This window comes from Epinephelus fuscoguttatus, linkage group LG6 (assembly GCF_011397635.1).
Source record: "Epinephelus fuscoguttatus linkage group LG6, E.fuscoguttatus.final_Chr_v1".
Lineage (NCBI taxonomy): Eukaryota > Metazoa > Chordata > Actinopteri > Perciformes > Serranidae > Epinephelus > Epinephelus fuscoguttatus.
The window spans coordinates 31,703,187-31,724,832 of NC_064757.1; the positions used below are offsets into that span (position 1 = coordinate 31,703,187).

General features: G+C 39.6%; 1 protein-coding gene across 4 annotated transcripts in view; it reads left to right on the forward strand.

Annotated features, from left to right (window-relative positions):
- The first annotated feature begins 3,113 nt into the window (after window positions 1–3,113).
- Window positions 3,114–21,646, forward strand: part of slc23a2 (solute carrier family 23 member 2) — a 60,361-nt gene continuing 41,828 nt past the window's right edge. For all 4 annotated transcript variants that reach the window (XM_049579001.1, XM_049579002.1, XM_049579003.1 and 1 more), the window contains exon 1: window positions 3,114–3,405. The gene's annotated coding sequence lies outside the window, so the exon portion shown is untranslated. The remainder of the gene's footprint in view (window positions 3,406–21,646) is intronic.

The following is a 21,646-nucleotide window of genomic DNA, read 5'->3' on the forward strand; positions in this document are numbered from 1 at the left end:
TGAGTAAAACAGGACTGAAATAAAACAAGCTTAAACACAGTTTAAAATAACTGAATCGAAAAACAGGTGACACCAGTGAATATAAACAGGTCTTAAGGTGCGTTAATAAAAACATCACGAGACTCAACCAGTCTAATAGCCTTCAGCAGGCTATTCAAGATCTGAGGAGCTGCTACAGAAAAAGCCCTGTCCCCGGCCTTTTTCTTTTTCCATGATGGGGGTACAGCCAGTAAGCTATGGTGGGTGGATCTGAGGAGTCTAGTGGTTCTGTAGGGGTGAGACCATGAATAGATTTGTAGACAGAAGGATTTTGAAGTTTATCCTAAAGGAACTGGAAGCCAGGGTTTATGACGGATTATAGATGCATTAGGCTTGCCTTGAGGGACTTGTTCTTAAATGCATTTTATAGAAAATGTGAAATTGTCAGATATGACTGCTCATTACAGAAGCAGCAACTTTTTAGAAGTACAGGGCTTAAACAGGATAAGCATGCAAAGAAAAGGACTTTGAATGTCAATGTTATGAATGAAGCTTTGAACTATTCAGTACAATGATACTATTGAGAAAACTCTTTACAGCCATCATTAAGTCATCATTAAGGGACACAACCAATCTTTGAAGCTTACATTTCAAATGGTTCGCCATAATAACACTCATAGAGGGGTTACAAGCAAGCATGATAGCTGTACAGTGAGGATGTTTTGTCAGTAAATATGAGGTGTGAGATTTGCTTGCACTGCAGATACTGTGTGTAGAGAGAGTAATGCAGCACATATCCTCAGCTGTTATTGTTTCATCTGTCATTTGTAAAACCAGCAGTACTGTGTATTTGTTACTGCTAAACTCTGTTGATAGTATTATAAATATTACTTTTATCATTTAAATCGTGTCAAGTCAGGTGTGCACTGAAGCCATGCTCGCATTAGCTGCTTCATTCATGCTTCACCTCCAATGGTTTATTCAACAGCTGCTTGACTGCCAACTGACTTGTAATGTCACATCATATTCATGCAGGTGCACAGTGCTGCTGACGCCTTCATGGCAACGCCATCTGCTGCTGCAGCTCCTTATGAGTTAAACCTCTTGGTATTGTTTAAAGATTTTTTGGTTTTTTTGGGCATTTTTTGCCTTTAATGGACAGGACAGCTAAGTGTGAAAGGAGGAGAGAGAGAGTGGGGATGACATGCAGCAAAGGACCACAGGCTGGAATTGAACCCGGGCCGCTGTGGCAACAGCCTTGTACTTGGGGCGCCTGCTCTACCACTAAGCCACCTACGCCCCAAACCTCTTGGTATTGTTGACTTTACTGGGATCAAAAGTTCATGTGTGCCTTGGGTATTCCGGGGAAAACCTTCAGTCAGATATAGTCAGTGTGTTTACAGTAGTAACCAGGTTACTCAGAGAGTCATGTAACAGTACACAGGTAATAGGAGAACATGTTTACATGCAGTGTAGTAACCATGGATGGATTACTGAACGGGCCTACTGGGCACAGGTCCAGGGGGCTCCCTGACACTTTGGGTCTCTATAACTAAAATTACCAACCAGGAAGAGACTTAAAATTAACACAAAGAGACACAAAATGACCACAAATATATGCAAAGGAACTGCATTCATTCATTATCCATAACTGCTTATGCTGGTATATCGTCATCAAGCTGACATTGGGCGAGGAGTGGGGGAAATCTTAACAGGACATCAGACTGTCACAGGGCTGACACATGGAAGCAGGCAAGCATTCAAAAAGTTTCACAATTTCAAGCATTCACGCAATTCAGAGTCACCAATTAACCTAACCTGTGTCTAGTGAGTGACTGTGGGAGGAGGCCAGAGAACCTGGAGAAACTTGCTGTGAGGCGAGAGTGCTAACCACTATACCATCGTGCCGCTCAGAGGAACAGCAAAGAGACACAAAATAACCACAAAAACAGTCAAAACAACCACAGAGAGTCATAAAGTGACTACAAAGAGACATAAAACAAACAAAGATGACACAACTTTAATTCAAAGAGGCACAAAACCACAACAGAATGTGTAATGGCTAAAGAACGATGCACAAAGTCTGTGATCATGCTTCTGCGTTGAGAGGCCTTTTCATATCTGTGCCCATTGTCTCATAACCTGCCCGTGCATGGATATCTCACTAATCCACTTGTAATCCAGCGACATCATACCTTTGTATTATTATTATTATTATTAAATGTGCCATTCTGAATAATGAGCACTTTCACTTTAGGAGCTTTAGTACCAGTGGTGGCAGTAGCTCAGTCCATAGGGACTTGGGTTGGGAACCAAATATAGAGTGTGGACTGGTGGGTGAGAGGTGCCAGTTCACCTCCTGGGCACTGCCGTGGTACTCTTGTGCAGGCACTGAACCCCAACTGCTTAGGGCGCCCGTCCGGGGCAGTCCTCTCGATCTGACATCCCTCCACTTAATGCGTATAGGTCCTCTTTGTGAATGTGTGTGTATTTTGGGCCTCAGTGTATATGACATGAGAGTGGAAAAAATGAATTTCCCCTCAGGGATTAATTATGTAAAATTCAAAATGATTAAATGTAAGTATATTTTTATGCTAATACCTTGGCAATATTACCCATGCATCACTATATTGTAACAGGGTGTTTCCATACTGTAGTACTGCACAGTGCACACAGCAAACGGTTAGTTGCTTTCTGTTTTAGCCCTGTTATCCAACCTTGTGCCAACTGGGTTACGTCAGGATAAATAGCCGGTCCACTGTGTGTGAATGTGGGCCACCAAAGGCAGTGGAAATAAACGACCATCAGATGGCAGTGTGAAGGAACACATCAGCCTGAAGGCACCAAAGTGAAAGGCGAACAGACAGACCCCTATCTTAAATATTTAGGGGGTGGTGCACGTGCTGGTTAAGTAACTGTCATCCACAGGAGAAAAAAACGCAGCTTATGCAAGGAAGGTTATTATTACAAAAACTGTTGAATGGCTGTCAGTGTAGATCTTAACAAGGGAAGGAGGGAGGCCGGCGTCACAGCCAGGCTGCCTCTGATTGGCTGAGCAGCGGTTCGAAGGCGGGGCGAGGGGGACGGCACTGACGTCACGGATGGATGTGGGCATGCGTGAGGGCGAACGTCAACCCCGTGGCTTTATGAAAGGCGAAATCCCTCCATGAGCGCAGCAGCTGTCTAGAAACCCGTTTGTGAGAGAGAAGGAGCTCGCCTCGGAAGGAACCGGCGCTGAAGACGGTCTTATTTCTCCGACACAGTCCGCCCGGCTTGAGTTATCCTCCGGCTACAAGTGAAGGCTATCTGTATCCCCCTTCCTCGTGCGCACTCGCCGCTTCAACAACACAAACCACGGGGACGAACCGACGGACGTAACGCTAGCCGAGAAGGGAAGTGGGCTCCGTCTTCTCTTTCATCAGGCAGGTGAGGACAAAACGTGCCATTTTTACCCCTTGAGACACTCTTAACACACATATTAATGTTAGCAAGCGGGACATTTCGAAACTCCTGCCCTCTTTGTACTAACCGTTGGGCACGAGCTGGCAACGGTTAACGAGTAACGGTTAGAGATGTAACGTTATCGGTAGCTAGACTTTGTGGGCCGGTGTGACTGTGTGTCTACTGATGCTTAAGTGTGACCGTGAAACACAAGGCCCCGTTAGTCACTCTTCACCTTTCCCCTCTTTAACACGTCAGGAGATGGGGCTATTATCTTTACAGTGTGGAGGCCAGATGCCTCAAGGTTTCTGGTAAAGGGCTTTATTGTGATTCTGCAACACATAACACACCATAGGAAGACTAAGCAGGCATCACTGATTTGCATTGCACTGTATCATTAGATTAAATGAGACCCTGCAAAGTAGATAAGAAACTACAGCTACCAGGCAGCACTAACTGGGACACCAGAGCTTATTTGGCCATTAGGATTTATTGGCTCTTGATGATGGGGTTGTCCTGGAAACGTGGCATGGCAGGTGTGTTTCTGTTATAGACAAACACACATTATCAAACAGGTAATTTAAAATGTATGGAAGTAATCATGTAATGATAATGGTTTAAGATGCCGTCTTCCTTGGAGTCTGCAGTCTTTGTGACATCTAAATTGACCAAATATTAACCTCTGACGTCAAAAGGCAGCTTGACTGTCTCTGCTACCAGTCTAATAAATTCGTAGTGACATTTCCAGATGACCTGCTATTCTCAGTTTACTCAGCGTGAATTCTTATGACACAAGTTCATCTGATCCGTAGAGAACCAAAATAAGGAGGTAAAAAATTACATCAACATTTTTTAGCATAAAGAATAACTTAATTGTGAGACCAGCACTCTTCATTTTGAGGGTCATCAAACCATGATAATTCTTAGCATGGCTGTGTATTGGTCCTTGATACTACGCTTCTGCGGTATCATGGTATTACGGTATACCAGAGTATTTGGAAATCCAGAAGGTATGATTTCAGTACCATCAAAAATACATAAGCTGGGCGACCAGTAGCTTACTGGGTAGTCCCATGTCCAAAGGCTACGTCCTTGCCACAGCGGCTGCAGATTCGATTCAAGCCCACGACCCTTTCTGCATGTCATCCCCTCTTTCCCTTTTCATGCTTATACTGTCCTGTCAAATAAAGGCAAAAGCCATAAAAATAATATTGGGGGGAAAAAAAACACAGATGCTCCTCCTTTTATTAAACTGATACAAAAATGCTGTATTGTATGTAGTGCACAGCACGCATCACCAGAGGCCAGTCTGCAGCTGTGGAACAGGTCACTAAGCTGAGAAAGATGGTGATTATGAGTGGCAGGGATAACGCCACAGTATTAGTAAATATGCCTCTGCCTCTGTTCAGGAGTATTTTGGGTATAGTCATGATGATAAATGTGAGCCAGCAAACATGAATGAAGCTGTGTGCATTACTTGCATCAAGGAAGTTGTGGCAAAAGAGGCTAGCACGTCAAACCTTCATTCAGTCTGCAAACCACCACCCGGACATAATCTTCATTCAGCCCACTAATGTGTTGGTATGCACTGTGCCAACATGTCTCATCGGGTCTCCCAGCAAGAATCTATGAAAGAAGGGCACTTATTACCTATCTATAATTCTGTGGGGCATGTATTGAAACACAACAAGGCTTGTCTAAGTAGGCTAAATACACACAGCATTGTAGGCTAGAAAATGTCATACTATATCCCTGTGAAATGTCAGGAAGGTATGAAGTTATGGAAAAACAGATACCATCAAGGTTTTGACTGAATTAACCCAGTTAATTATAACTTCATTTTAGCATCATTAAAAACAGAGTTTACAACATGTTGTGACAAACAAAGCAAAGCAGAAGCAAGATACCCCAGAGGCAATGACACGATAAAAACCAAACAATAATGCCACACTAAAGCAATACAAAAATTAAGGTAAAAATAAACAAGCGACAAGCTGCAAAAACATAAGTAAAAAGACAGATGACAATGAGAAAAAGAGTTAAACACGATAAAAACGTCTCCAGTCAAATGATACCTGCATTCAATCCTTTTTGTACCAGGATCTAGAAAAAAAAATCCTAGTTGTATTATTTTGCTTGCAGCCATTCACTGCAAGCATTCTTTGATTTAATGCAATGTGTTATTGGCCCACTACTGCAGCAGCCACAACAGGTACAGTCTAGTATGGTGAAGTCAAGAGTGGTGTATTAATTATAGTAGTTAACTGAATGCTTCCATTCACACGATGAGTATAGAATGAAGTAGGGAAAAAAGTTATCAAATGAAGTACTCTATTGGTATTGGTACCACATTAGGGGTACTAGTATTGGTACTGGTATTGCAACTTTTCTAACGATACTCAGCCCTAATTCTTAGGCTTCAATAAAGTTGTTCTCAAACTACAAATGTTGGCCTCTCTGTGTTCACTCTCCAGCAGTTCTGACATCAGCAGCTTTAAAGCTTGGCAGGTTTTCATACCGGTATGATGACCTATCATTTGGACATTTGTGTCCATAAAACTGAGGAAGTTGTTTTTGGGATCCCATTTCAGTTCATGATCATACCCCTGGCCTGTTGCCATACACTGCTAAGAGACGGGTAACTTTTTATATTTATCAATTTTTTCAGAGATTCAGAGGTTTTGTTGCCTGCATTATATGATGCTCTATTTTCTAGAGCCAATAATCATATTTTGAGCGGGTTTGGAAACTTAATGGTCAAGTTTAAGATTAAAATTCTTATATAAAAGGTATAGACTACAGGGATGATCATGGGGATGCCCTCACCTCCTGCTCCCCCAAGGACAATGTTTAACATTCGACTGTTTGACTCTTAGATTTGATCTGAGTCTTCTCGTGTTTTGAACTCTGAGTATAAGCCTTTGAATTCTGGTAAGTCCTATTGTGTAAGTACAATTGTTCCAAACATTTATTTGGCTCTCTATTGGTTAAGCCTATTAACGGGGAACTCCTGGAGGACAGACAGGCGATCAGGTAACTGTAAAATAGATCTTACTGTTAGCGCTTAGTTTTAGGAATGCAGGTGACGTGTGTTTGTATGCTTGTAATCCATCAAGGCATAAGGCCACTGTTGCAAGTGTTTTTATCAGTTGAGTCTCTTCCATTCTTCTGTGTGTGCTTTTGTTTGTTATTCCACAGACAGTTGTCCACATCAGGGACAATAAAAGCAAACTTAAAACTTAATGCTAGTCTCAAAATATCCTCAAGGTCTGTAAAGAGCCTGGAGATGAGTAATCCTCGGCAGCATATTTTTATGTCAAGTCCTATCCACAAGTGGCCATCTTGTTTTTATTTTGTTTAATTAAACTTGTGTGCTAGGCTCAGTGGGTATCTTTTTCAATGAAGTCCAGTGTTTTTCAGCACCTGCAGAGTTGTAGCTGAGGCAGTAAAATCTGTGTACCCAACACTATTGCATGCAGAATATTTTGCATTGCACCTGTGCTTGCAGTTTGCATAGGCCCCAGGACTGGGAAATTCTATCTTGTTGGATACTGGTGTGTGAGAGCAGGGTTGAGGTTTGAGCCAGTCCCTCTCCACCAGTGGTTTATTTCAAATACTGTGTCTCAGCCTGATTTGAATTCTGTGTCATGTTGGAAGTCAACCAGCGATATCTTGTGGAAATATTAGTGCACAACATTGAGCTTGTATTCTAAACTACTGTCGAAGAGATGGTCATTTGAACTCTAGATTTATATTTAGGTCAGATGAGATAAAATAGAACTTAATTCATCATGAGGCAAATCTTGCAGCAGTTACATTTCAGTTGCAATACAAAGTACTATTTAGTATACTGTTGTTGAGTCACTGTTGGATCCAAGCAAAGGACAATGATATGTTTTATTAGTTGAGTTTACAACGAGGAATTCCTAGTCAATCACGATGCACACATGTCAACACATTTTTCATGTTAAAATTTCTTAATTCTCCTTAGATTTCTCAGACTATATTTGAAATCTGAGAACAAATAGCCAGCCCTTAGAAAACATGCATTCACCCATTGTGGACACTCAGCTCACTCTCCCTTGCAGAAAGTTGGACAGTGTTGCACTGTCAAACACCTCGGCCAGAAGAGGACGTTAACCAACCAGCGCTAGTTATGCTTGTATTATTTTCCCTTATCATATAAAGTAAATAGTATTATTGTTCCCCTCATATTTTTGTCTCTTTTACAAATAAGAACCAAAAATAAGTTTAAGAAGTTTTAAGGCATTTGATGGGGCAGAGCTGTTTTATGGGCTTTGACTTGCCAAAACAGGCAGAAAAGTGTAGAAAACTGGTGCTTGATAAGTGACTCATGTTTGTCTCAGATGTGATGGATGACCGATAGGAGTTGGGGGTTGTAGTGTCAAAGTAGAAGGGCTGTAGTGACAGTTGACATCCCTAGGTGGTGCCAGTGCTGACTGTTCAGGTGCTGGATGCTTCCAGTCTGTACAGAAGTTGATGATACACTGATGTGAAGCTCAAAAGCCTGTGAGACCACAGATGTCTGGATGACAGGCCTTTTAGTCATTAAACCTGTGATGTGTTGTGTTTGGGGTCCAGTGTGATGGTGGCACATCTGAAACAGAGAGCAGTGTAACTGGCTGTTTGGGGCAGGTGTTTTGTTACTGTTTTGCTGTTTGAAAGTGCTGGGATGCTCATTATTTAGAAACCCGAAATACAGGTTGAGTGGCAGGTTGTTAGGGTGAGATGATTGGATAGACATAATCTTTCAAACAGCCCCTTCCTGCACTTAAAGGTCTGTCCCTTCAGGCTATGTTTGTCATCATCAAGGAAATGAAACCCCAATAACTTAAGATGATGAAGATGACAATGATATCAGCTCTTCCTAAGTATTAGGAGAAAGAAATTAGAAGGCGTGTTTGTCCGTTAACCAGACAAGGATATTGGAAGGAAATGGAGCAAAAGAAGATGACTGTGTGTATCAAGAGATGGTGGTGTACAGGCCAGTTTGATGAAAATTTCCTCCCATCTGTCACTCATGTTTAGGGCTGCATCTAACAACTATTTTCACAATCGGTTTCTCTTCATATTAGTTTCTCATTCAACTGTTGTACGTTCTTAAACCAGCCACTGGCAATTTGACCAGCTGAGTTGCAGGTGGCACCATCAGCAGGCTTGAGTTAGGCCAGCTCACACCACTGCGACTTTCCTGTGCAATGTTCTGAAACAGTTTTGTCTTGTCGCGAATCATTGGTTTGAACTGGGCTTTACATGTCACGCCAGTCCCGCTTCTTTTTCTTCCAGGATGCCAGTATGCTATCTAAAGTCATACACTGGGGTGGCATGTTTCTGCTGCTATGTGGTTTTGTGAAAAAATGCAAAGCCAGTGTAAAAAAAAGGAATAAGTAGCCGCCCTGTAGCGCAATCTCTGTGTAAAAAGGGCTTTATTGGCCATTGGGTACCAGCTGATAGCAGTGGATTATGCTGTATTTTGTGCACATAACCACTGTAGCAGCATGTCCACAGATAGAAGCTGGAGAGAACTGTGTGTACGACTGATTTAATTACAAACAAATAAAATGTAGTGCATGCCATGACAGCCATTTTGTAATGGTTACATCACATGACTACTTGTGATGCCACATGTAACATTTAAAAAGCACAACTAGTCACTAAATTTCACAGCATGAGACATAATTTTCTACCAGTCCATTTTTATTTTACTTATTCACACTCAAGAACTTTAAGTTGAAATTGTTAAATCAATTACTGTTTGCTTTAGGGTTTATGTGATGTAACTCATCCTTTCTTTGTTTTGATTTCTGTCTCATAAGTGTTGGTTGTACCGCTATTAATTTTGTATAACAGTCAACATATAATTACAGTGTACTGTGTGTGTGGTTCATTATCAGTATTTTTCAAATCTAGGCATCCTGAAAGGTGCAGTTACAGAGCAGGTGCTGCCACCCTTTGTTGTTACCCATAAGTTTGTACAGTACAGCTTGTACAGTAAACTGCAGTGCATATGCATTGTTTCTTCTTGATTCTTCACCCTGATTGAAGCCTCCAGGTTTCTGGTTTCAATTAGTTTTTGCGAAAGACCTGCATGACGTTGACCACAACCAGTTTGCTTATGTAAATGTGGTTTATGTCACAGTGTCCTTATTTTAAAACTAGTTTTCAGCCTTTCACAGTAGCTTCTCTGAGTCACTCTGACTTAGAATAAATGGACACAGAGGATCACCTCACAGGATGTCGGGCCAGGAACAGGCAATGAAGTGAACTGGGTCATAGAACTGGTTTCTTGGCCCTGTTTGCTGCTGACAGCATGTGACTAAGATTAAACTGCAGTGCTGGGTCATGCTGTGCCTTCCCACTGTACTGTGTTAAGGTGTGTGTGTGTGTAGTTGCATAGTGGGTGGTAGGAGTTTAGCGCGTGGACCTGAATAGTATATCCCCGAAAAAACATTTATTTTTTTGCCAGTGTTTATTGGTATAATACTTTTGTTGCTGAATAAATAAAACTTTTCTTAGTGGCTACCCATGGTGCCTTTCTAATCTTCAGTTTGTGTGTGTTTGATGAAAGAAATGGAGTAAGATGGGGATTAAATGGCCAGAGGTAGTGCGGCAAACAATATGATTCTTGCAGGGAATAACTTATTCTCCCCAGTGCCTCTGAAGTAATGTCTGTGAGCTGTTAGACTTCATTTTTAGGAGGATATATGTTCTTTGTTGAGGATGTGTCCTGGGTCAGACCTACAATAGCCCTTAATCGGCCACCCATCACAGAGAAATGTCCTCTTTGTATGTGTGGCTGCTATTATAGCTGCATTCAATGACTGTCTATGAGCACTGTTTTTTAACAATAAGACAAACGTGCCACTGATGTTGCTGGGTCTCATCTGGCCTGGTGTAACGAGTTAGCAAATAAATGAGCATTCAATAGATTTTTCTTTGCGTTTTAAAGATTTTCTCAGTGTGTGAGCGGGGATGTATGGATGGAGGAGACCATTGGGGCCACTTATTGATTTATTAGCAGTTGCAACTAGCCATACTTTAATGCAGTTGCTAGTGTTTAGGGAGTAAATATGTGTTGTTTTTTCCCCCCTGATTAAACTGTTTTAAGCTTCTGTTTATTTCAAGTCTGAGAACTCAATTTTCTGATATTGTTTCCACCCTGCCATGGTTAGAGCACGAAGACGTTGATGACAGTTGAGTGTGACTTAAACCCTGAGGCTTATCCTCAGGTATCTGTTGATCTGCATTATATGAAAACAGTAATGTCATTGTGACATGCCAGAATATATGCTGCACTTTTATCCTAAATGGAGCAGTTCAATGAGAGACATCAGCTGGATTAAATGGGAGTATATTAGGATTAAATAAATATGATAATATAAATAAGAATAAAATAAATGATATGACGTCCAAGCAATTTATTATGGGTTGAAAATAATAATGCTTGACTGTCATAAAAACAAAAAGCATATTTAAGTTTTTAAAAGATGGTATTGATTCAAGCCTGATCTTAAAATTGTAATGTTTTTAGTTTCTAGCCTTCTAGCCATTTTAACTCTTTATGATCAACACAAGTAAAGACAAATATTGAAGTAGTCAGGGTGTATGTACTGTTAAACCCTACCCTAAAACCCTGCAGCACATCCTCAGGTACCTGTCGATCTGCACTATATTAAAGTGATGGCATTAAAGTCAATCAAGCACCCAAAGGACACAGCACGTATTACTGACTACTAATAATAATTCAGTAATATCATTTAATAACTTTAGGTAGCATTATGTTGAACTGTTGATAGACAAAAACACGTGCATCTGCAACTATTCTTATGAAGTCAATTAGGCAAAACCAATACACGTGTGATTGTAAACAGGCATTTTTCACTATTTTCTTACATATTACAGACCAAGCAATCAATCACATTATTAATAAAATAATCTGCAAATTAATCAATAATGAAAACAATCCAGCAAAATGAGTTGTGACCCGTGTGCTTCTCCCCCAACTGGGCCTTATCAGTATAGTTGAATAAATGCCAAGATGTAGCAATGACATCATTGCATCATTCTCTTAAAAAAAAAAAATTCAATCAGCCATGACCCAAATTTTGTGCCTCACTTACAGACAGTTAAAAGTTGTAGCATTTCCTCCGAGGCAATCAGTGCAGTTTTAAAAATACTGGAACTGAGCAATGACCCACATCATAAGTGTCATAAAAAATTAAAAAGCAGCATGACATATGATGGATGGACTGTTAGCACAGACTAAAGTGCATTTCTAATTGATTTAGCTGATAGCTGCTTTGATTCTCTGTCCTACTGGAAGTGGTCCATTTGAGGTCTATATCGTCATCCACTCCACGTGGTCTGACTTTTAAGATGCTGTTTAACTGCTAAAACAACTTAAAGCCACAGTAGTGTTTCCAGGTGGGTACAGTTCCAGCTAGGGGCTGCATGTTATGCATAAAGTCATATTGCTGTTATTTTGCATGATATTGCAACATGAGTGGCAAGTTTAGTGAGAACGGTAATTTTTGTATTTCATTTTTACTTACAAAATATAACGATGATGATGATGATGATGTGATTTTTAATGGGGTCTGCACCAAACAGCCATGTTCCCCTTCATCTGGAATATCATAGACTGAGGCATCTCTCAAGCACCACAATGCTTCATCTGTAGTAGTACGTTGTGACACATTTTATCTTGTGAAAAAATTGCAACTCCTGTTTTGTCTAATCAACTATCCAAAACCCAAAGATAATTGAATTAAACTGACAAAAAACAGATAAAAGCAAAAACATTCTCACATGTAAGAAGCTGATAACAGCATACTTATGGGATTTTTGCTTGAAAAGTGATTGAAACAATAAATTGATTATGAAAAGATTTGGCTAATGCTCAATAACCCAAAAATATTTAATCTAATATTATAAAAGACCAGTAAATTTTTGGCATTTCTGCTTGGTCTCTCAGGAAATACTTTAAATTGACTGCCCACTTGTTCTGTGTCGCTCTCAACAATAAAGTCTATTGTGTTAAATCTGGCTCAGCATCTATTCAGTCTTTGCTGAATGTCACCTTCAGTCAGCTTGTGACTTTTTATACAGGCTAATAATGTTATCTAGAACAGTGTCTATGTTGTACCATCATTGATCTCTATCCTCTCCACGCTCTGGTACTGTGTTGTTCTGTGTGTGAGGAGCCTCACCCAGTGATGCATATGTGTCCTTATCTCTCTGTCCGTCATTTGTTTATTTGTTCTGTCCCCTGCCAGGAAAGCAGCTGTTGTGAGAAATGATTTATTGTTTAAGGCCATGTTTACACGAATATGTTTTCATTTTCAAACAGTGTTTTAGAACAAAATCTCTCTCTGTACACACCAGGGTTGTACCAACGTTTCAGAAATATTCTCTGTCCGTAACAACGCGTCTGTAAACAGGCATCACATGAACATTCTTGTACACTGGGCATGCGTGTGCCGATATAAGAGGAAGCAAACCGTCTACTCCACGATTGGTTGCTCACAAAAAATAACACTATGGAGATGGCAAAAAGTAAGATCAAAGGTTTCTTTGCTTCAATGAGATGGAACTGAAATTACCACATGAGAATAAGGTAGTTAAGGATGTGGAAAACAGATTGGAAGTCGTTGCAAAGCAAATCCAGCAACCTATTAGAGTTACCAGGAGCATTACCCATCACCAGAGGGTGTCATGGCAATGGGAAAGGAATACCCACACAAGAAGGATGAAATCACAAAAGCAATGGAGACCCAGCAATAATGTTTTGGTTAGACGCACTTTTACTGGTAAGACCCACCCAGACTAAAACGCAACCCCAACGTCTTCAATCTATATTGGGAGCGTTTTGAAAGGTCTTTATTTTAGAGGTTCCAAAATGCTGGAGTGGCATATACGCAAGGTGTAAATGTAGTAATGCGTTTTTAAACAAAAATGTATTAGAGTGGATGTAGTCTGAGTCATATTCTGTGGTTGCAGCTTCTCAAATGTGATTGCAACTTTTCTGCTTAATGTCATTTTAAACTGAGTGTCTTTGACTTTTGTATTGTTAGTTGGGCAAAAGACATCAGAAGAACATTTCTCAATATTTTCTGACGTTTTATAGATGAAGCAATTTACATATTAATTGAAACAATAACTGGCACATTAATTTATCATGAAAATAACCCCAGGCCTAATAGTATGTGTGAAAAAATGGGCATTAACTGAAGTTTCACATCTCCACTACTCTCTACTACCTCTGTTGTAATGCAGACTTTTGAACATCACTGAACCACTAAACCACAACCCAGTTTTGCTATGTTTAAAAGTGCTATCTCACAGACATCCTCAAACCTGTTGATGTGCTTTAGCATTTCACGTTAGGCATAGTTAGCAGAACATTATAAATCCTGTGTAGGGGCTGAATGAGTGTAATGTGTCTCCACAGTTACTGTACAAGCAAATGAAACTGGTTTCCCCACTGGGAACAACAGCAGGAGTCTGGCTCGGGTAGGCTTAAAGGATTTCATCAACTTGAAGCAACAATGGGTGCCTTTTAGTGTTAAATATCCCTGCTGGACTTGATGAAAAAATGTCTGAGGCTGTGGGTGGTGGATATAAGAAGCGTGTACAGTTACAGTAAATGCCTTTTTTGTTTGAGAACAAATGTGGGAAACTTTTTTCTTGTATTTTTTATCTAACCTTCACCACCCATTCATGTGCTGCTGATAGCATGCTGTGTGGGTGTAGGTGTTGCTTTTGAGAGGGGGTTGGAATTACATTTAAAGGCTGAACATCTCTATTCCCCTGGTCTAAATGTAACAGTCTTCCCTGCTGCTTTGGTTTTTTAAACTGAGGAATGCATTTGTGCAGCCCAGCATGGGAGTCCACCTGCTGTTAAGGACCAAAGAAAGCAGGATTACTTGGGCTTCAGATCAGCCAAAGTATTTAAAAAGGCAACAGCATAGGTCAAGTTAATTTTTATCTGGAAGTTGCTCTAAATTCCCTGCACTACAGTGAAACTCATTATGCAGTATAACATCTTAGTTGTACTTAATTTACAGTTTTATCATCACAACCCCTGCTGGTGTCATTGCCAGCCTCCTCTTAATGTTTCTGCCTTTGCCAAGCCTTTTGCCAAACTTCCACCTGTGTCTCATCCATATGGGAACAAGTGTAAATCGGTACAAATAATTAGCAGGTTTTATACAACAGCAGTCTCCATTTGAAATGAAGATATTGAAGATCCCCCATAAGTCCTTATGTGGGCTGAAATGGTTAAGATTAGACAGAAGTCCTGAAAAATGATATACTTTAAGTTGCTATGCATGTTCAGGTTTTATATTTATATAAATCTGTATTTGTTATATAGTTCTATTTTTGCTATATATCTCCGCGCCGGTGAGCTGTGGCTGGAGGCAGTATGTGTTTGTAAACATGATATGTCAAGAACAACCTGAGGGAATTTTCTCAATTTTGGTAAAAACGTTCATTTTGACTCAGTGATGAACTGATTAGAATTTAGTGGTCAAAGGTTAAGGTCACTGTGACCCCATAAAACACGTTACAATAGATAGATACAAACATTCAGGTCACGTGGCTCACGCAAAGCAACAACTGCTCAGATGACTTTATCAAGTTGCGAACCCAGGACAGTTTGCACGTGCTTTTTCTTTTTCTCTACTGCTTGCATGACTCAGCAAGCAAAGATAAATTCTGTGGTTTACCTTGCAAGTTGTGTGAAGGATCTCCGCCTAAGAGCTTTGTTTTTTTCGGTGTGACTTATGAGTAGGCTACTGGTTGTTCCACTGGCTTCTGCCAACAGAATTTGACATTTACAACCAAAGAACCCGAATCAGACAAGTCTGCCAGTTTGTGCGTCTGTTTGAGAGACAGTGGTGAAGCAATTTAAGTTGTTTGATTGTGGGGTGCAGATTTCCACTAAGCCATCTTTATCACAAAATACCAGATGAACTTGAACGACAGGATGAGACCCGAAAAATTATACAATCAGAAAAAAATACAAACCACAAAGTTTATAAACCTTGTTTATGTCACTTTTTCAATTTTTAAGTTGACATAGAACTGTGAGCATCTTAGTTCAATGGTGTTCATGTCTTTAGTTTCTGATAATGACTTTAGTTGTTCTTTTATCTCAAACGTGTTAGGATGTTACATACCTTGACATGTTTTGGCAGAAACTTCCGCCTTCCTCACAAGTGTCATCTAACACATGTCTGAGATAAAAGAACAATTAAAGTCACTGTGAGCATCTTAGTTACCTAAAATATAAGATGACTAAAAATGGCAACGGTATTTTCAGGTTCGGCAACCAAAAGCTGATGCCTGGTGGCCAGTCTGGCAATCACTTTTAAAAGTTAGTGTTGCGTTCTTGTACAGCTCAAACCAATGATGTTTGGCCAAGTTTCAGTGGGTTTGGAGAAGGCTTTCACATTTGTGAATGCTATATACAAACAACATTTCTGTTAAAAAGAAAAAAGAATGAATAAAAGCAACAAAAGTAATCAGCTAACAATAGTGCATCTTAAACTGAAATAATTAATAGCAAATTGTATTGCACCCTTCTTAAAGAATATTCAGCTGAATGTGCTTAACATAGAATCCTAGAGAAAAAAAATCACAGAGTGATGCACAAAAATAATTAAATTACAAATTTAAAACAAAAAATGCATGAAAACTGAACAACTGCAATGCAATCGATCCTGAAAAAAAGGCCACATCTTGTCCACAGCATTTAATTTTAATGTGTGGATACATTAAAAGCAGCAACGTTCAGCTACAGTATGAAGGTGCTTAATCAATACTAGCCTCATACATTAGTATTTAAAGAATTAAAAAAGCTAAAAGAGTTTTTGTGTCATGCTTTGTTGTGCTGAAAGGATTTGTTATCATCAGTCCGTCACCAGAAAATGAGTCAACAATTGTATTAAAGTAATTTCTCAAGACAAACCTCTAGACTTTTGCAGGATCCAGTTTCTCTTTTGTGTTGTAATGTATTGTACTGTTAAGATGCAAAATGGTACTAGTATTCCATTTCCCTTAATTGAAATGCCTTTTGTGCTTGTGCCAATGTCCTTGCCTCTCTATTTTTCTCTTACCTCACTTGTGCCAAACTGACTTTCTGTGCACTAGTTAGTGCTCAGAGTATGAAAAATAAATGGTAATAATTGGGGATCCAATTTAAAAGCATTTTGCTTCATAAAAAATAAAATAGCAAAGACTATTTTATACTATTTTATATTAATTAATTTTAATTTATCTTCTTTTTTATCTAGAAACACCTGGCAGGCCAACTCTGGTCCTCAGGTTGCACTATAGGCAACCCTGGACTAAATAAACAAACAGAAACAATACTTAGTTGCAGCAGCAAGTAGAACACGACCTTAAAACTTAACACATACTCATTAGTTTGTAAATGTCAGTAAATTTATTCTGTCTCAACAACAGCAAACATCTGTCACTGATTCATCCAGCTTCTGATCATCAGTGAAACCTGCTGAGAGTAACCAGCAGATGTCTGGCCATCCTCTGTACATTACTCATGTCTCTGTATTGAAACATTTATATTGAGTTGGCCTGCTGCTCTTTTAACTTTGCTGTTGAGACATACTCTCCTTATCTCCATTCACCTCTGCTTCAAAGACAGGAAGTTGATCAATGTAAACACGACCCTGCAGGCATTTTACAATCACCCCTTTGCTCCCCCCGGAGCTGAAATACGAACCCCTCACGTGTACCCTATCTCGTAACATGTCACCTCTAGTCATACACAAACATGCACACACATGTTTACATATTTCTGTGTCTTTACTTTGGTTAGTGTTTTTTTTTTTACCTTTTTAAATAGTTTCACAGCAGTTGACATGATGGAAACAACTGCATGATTTTTTAACACCGTAAAAAATACAGATGCTTCTCTTTCTAATAAACTCATGCAGAGATTCTTTATTAAGTGATGTAGCCACCAGAGCTCAGTCTCTACTGGTGGACCCGTCAGCTGAACTGACTGTGACTGCGAGTGGTGGGGATATCGTTACAGAAGTAGAAAACACACCCGGCCAGCAATGTCGGAGACAGATGGCAGGGAAAAACAGTGTCAAGCCAGCATATTTTCACATCTAACTCAGTGAAATAAGGGTTCATTTCAACCAAACCAGAGTTTGTGATTGTTAAAACAGTGGACTAACTAACTAGTTAAACAACAAGAAAAATGAAGACAGTTTTGAGTTTTATTTTGTGTCTGTCGGGTTTGAATCAAAGGGCAATTAAGCTACTCTTAGGTGAAAGAGAGGTATGTGGTTGTATTTTGTGTTTATTAAAGAAAACAGTTGGTAAAATATTTCCTTTCTTGACATTTGGTAAGCTTATTTGTTGGAGTGAAAACTCTAGTAGTAGTAGCATTGGTATGCATACAAATAGTGTCATATAACATAAACCCTGGTAAGATCTCAGGAATGTATAATCAGGATGGCAACTTGCAAAAACTTTGTAATTATAAACTGGATGTGGAAAAAATGCAGTAGATACGTGTCAGTAGATATAAGTCACGCGGCTGTACTGTTCATTGTGAGGCCGTTAAGCATTAATTCCAAGTAACAATGAGAGAGCATTTTCACATGATCTCCTGGTCTCATTTATACATTTCAAAGCACACCTGGCTCTATTCTGGTGACCTTGATTTTTGTTTTCTCATTTTAGGGATGATTGTGTCAGATAATGTCAGAGGTGTTTGTAATTTGACTCCTTTTTTAGATTGGAGGTTATAGTTTGTGGCTCTAGAAGTATCTAGAGCTTAAACAATTGACAGAAAATGAATAAGCAATTATTCTGATAAGAGGTTAATTGTTTCAGTCATATAACAAGCAGAAAAGCCAAACATTTGCTAGTTCTCACTCTTTAACTGTGATGATTTGCCGGCTCTCTGTGTTTTACATCACTGCAAACTGAATATCTTCAGGTTTGGGACTGTTGGTTAAACAAAACAGGAAATTTGAAGGTGTCATCTCGGGCTGTGAGAAAATGTGATTAGCATTTTGTCACCTTTTTTTTTGACAGTGCATAATTGAGAATATAATCAGATAATAAAACCCAAATGCCAAAAAATGTTGGCAAGATGCTATATAAAATGTAAATAAAAACAGAATGTAATGATCTGCAGATCCTTTTTGAAATTTATTCATTGGAATCAAGTGTAAATACAAGATATTAAATGTTCAAACTGATACATTTTTTTGTATATATATTTAGTCTGAGTTTGTGCAACCAAGGGCTTCTCCAAGTATTAAATACATTTCAGTTAGCATGTTCAATACTTTCTTCCTGTGTCATTCCACTTTACTGCATATCATTTTTAGGGATTGAAATGTTATGATTTATCAGTGACTTAATACAAATATCTAGTCTGAATTTCATGTGAATAGCTGCATTGGAAATATTTAAAATGACAAAAATGTTGATCTGTTACATTCTTATTTCCCCCAGTGTGCGTCGAAAAGGATTTGCAAATTATTGCATTTTATGGGGTGTCGGTGGCTTAGTGGTGGACCAGGCGCCCCACGTACAAGGCTGTTGCCGCAGCAGCCCGGGTTTGAATCCAGCCCCCCCCCCCATTAGTTCAAGGTCCACACAGTGTATTGTATTCCGCATCATACTTGTGTTTTGCCATGTCGTCGAGCTAGTTTGCTGTCTCCGATAAAAAGCTGTCCGTTAGTCACTCACTCTACAGCAGGAAATGGTACTAGAAAATAAAAGCTCTGTACCAGAAATTCACTGTACGTGACAATAAAGTGTGTTTTTTACAAACTTGACACATTTGTGAGTCACTTGCGATTCATTTTGAATGGACCTGTGACCAACTTTTGGACCACGACCCACCAGTTGGGAACTACTGTTTTACACAGGGTCCCAACTTTTTTTGGAATCTGCGTCATAAAAAAGTCTCAGTGTTAAGATGCTTTTGTTTCATATTGTGAATTTATTCCTTCAATCCATGACTGACAAGTTGCGTTTTCATTGGACTTATTGCTGAAAGTGGGCAGGAATTCGCTACTTTTGTGAGACTGAACAAGTCTGAAAAACAAACAAACATGGGTTTTTCATGACCCCAGTTATATATCCTTCAAGGACACCAGAAACGAAAATTTCACGCTATTTATAGAGAACTCTCAACCATCTGCAGGCTTGATATAGTCCAGGATATTGTCCTGAACTTTAGAGGAACATCTGGAGGGAATGGAGTTTACAGACACACACGCACACACACACACACACACGTATGCAAACTAGCACACATTTGGCACTAGAGATGAAACCGCCAACACAAACAGCTGGTGTGAAGTCCTCCTCCTCTGCCAGAGTCCCACACAACACGGCACAAGCCTGCACAGGATCCACAGATCAGGTTACCATGGTTATAGATCCAGGCAGTAACTCTGTCCACCAGCCTGCTTATTCAGGGATGAGTTAAAATTACCACCACAGTCTGTCTTTGTTCCTCTTCGCACTCGTTTTTCTTGTGCTTTTCTTTTTTCTTCCTTCTTTCACTGATGCTCTGTCCTAAACACACACACACGCACACACCCTGCTTTATACATAATCTGAATAGTTGTTTATGTTTATGAAACTGCAGATTTCCCCAGTTACATAATCACATAAGCTCAGTTTCAGTTCTCTCTCACTCCAGTTCCCTGCGTCTCTTGTTCTCTCGCTGATGTTTTCTGTCTGTCTGTCTGTCTGTCTGTCTGTCTGTGTTTTCAGTCAACACCAGAAGACAGAAAACACAGGGAGGAGTCAAGCAGTGTGTTTCCGTCTCTTGGGTGACAATGCAAAAGGGTATTGAGAGGATGTCATGCTACAGTAGCATGGCTCCTCTGGTGTTAGCTCATGCTTCATCAGACTTAGAATCACCCAGAGGCTGCTGGGATACTCTCTGTCTCACCCTACATATCACAACTGATCCACAGTAGTGACAGAGAGCCACAGACTGGGCAGCACTGAGGTCAATTATGTGATCTGTGTCCATGTGCTGTGTGCAGTATTCACTGGTCAGAAAGACTGACTTTGTGATGATTGTTGTCATTGTGTCATTAAAAGATGATTGTGGTTTGAAGTTTGGACCATCGTATTTATCTATTATGATAAAATTGTACCTGTAAATGTTATCACTTGGGAACAAAACGGTCAAAAGAAGTAATTGGTCAAGAAGTATGAGCATTCAAACTATGTGACAGGTTGTGCAACTGTTAAATCAGACTATGTAAACCAGTTCATTTGGACATAAATACTAAGAAAGCAAAATCTTGGTAATAATTCCTCAATGAATTCACAGCCAAACCGATACAGGAAGTGGTACCTGGAATTTGTTTGTGGCACTCAGTAGTACTTTTTCGGCACTTTACTCACTCTGTAATAACAAATGTCATTGTTTTGAACAAACTGCAGGGGTGACGTAGTCTTGCTGTCTCCCTCTACTACTGCACATGTCAACAAGTTATTCTCTTTCTTTATCATACTGAGAGATAATCTCTCTGTTTGTCTGCTTCTGTGTTTGTGTGAGATTGTCTGCTTGTCTCTCTTTCTCTCTGTTTTAGACACAGCTGACAGCTATGTGGAATAAGTATGTAGGCCTAATTAAAAAAAACACAATCACAAACCATGATGCTACTGGGCTATTTCTAAAATAAAATACAAAAGCTCTGAGGCCAGCTTTGGGGTGCGTCCACCTACTGTGTGTGACTTTGGGAGCTTCAGTGCCGTCTGTGGAGCTTCATGGCCAGCTGTGGGGGGTTTTGCGGGGTTTCGTCCTGTCTGAACCTGACGTTCTCACTCAGTTGTGCTCTTAGTTAGCGAAATTTGGCACTTGTTGATTTAAAGTGAATTGGTACTTTTCTGTTTATTACGGAAAACAGACATAATTCGATTGGTAAAAGAACCAATTTCAGCAGCCAACCCTAGTAAATTTGGATGGATGTTTATGAGGTACAGTTTGATTAGTGACTTTGCCTTTATTTTACTTTCCAAACAACTGGGATTAATCAAGCTTCTCCAAAGTTTGTCCCATTATACAATATTGGGAAAATTTATTATAAAATCCAGTTTAAAATTTTTTTTTCTCCCTGTTTTTTATTTTAGAGTTTATTTGTTAGTTTATTTAGATCCCCATTAGCAAATTTAACTACAGCAA